Source organism: Gadus macrocephalus, chromosome 21 (genome assembly GCF_031168955.1).
Source record: "Gadus macrocephalus chromosome 21, ASM3116895v1".
NCBI lineage: Eukaryota > Metazoa > Chordata > Actinopteri > Gadiformes > Gadidae > Gadus > Gadus macrocephalus.
This window is the reverse complement of record NC_082402.1, coordinates 9,267,965-9,268,668: the sequence shown is the minus strand read 5'-3', so window position 1 is coordinate 9,268,668 and position 704 is coordinate 9,267,965.

Here is a 704-nt window from a genome sequence, read left to right as displayed (position 1 = left end):
TGTTTTTTTTTATGTAATGTCAGTACTATTTTATGATGTTTTTGATGACCCTTGCCTTGTCGTGCGAGTTTAATTAGGCAGAGCAACCACGTTTTACTCCACATTTGATAATAAAACACATTGACTTTGGCCGCATCCATTACATTACGTTACCAGAATAGAAAGGGTATCCTAAAAGAGTACGATCATAGTAGTACATAGAGGGTAGTACGAAAAGGGCTTTCCAGGCAGTGGTTCACAGGTTGTACTGGAAACATGTTAATGTTCAAAGCTTTGCATGGTGACGCATCGTTTCATTGAGGTTTAAAGAGATTATTTGAGGTAAATGAAAGGGCATTGAGAAACCTGCTTTCATTAAGAAAACAACTGCAGTGGAGGATCATTGAATGATGTTTTTGTTGTTTGTGTGCTGCAGGTGCTGCTGCTGTGTCTTCTCGCCACCATCCTGGCCTTCGTGTTATCTATGAGGCCGCACGGTGATTCAACAGGAGCGATTCACAACCAGGATTTCCTCTTGGCTCGTGCACATCATTGACCCTTGCTTTTCTTTTATGTACTACAAATAATATAACCTAAGAAGTGATGGCGTTTCTCCAAAAGCCATGTTTATCTTTATTCATTATCTGGGTCTGCAGCTTTTTGACCCTCAACCCCTACCCCTTCCTTATCCCCAAACCTGTGTGTGTGTGTGTAGTGTGTGTATG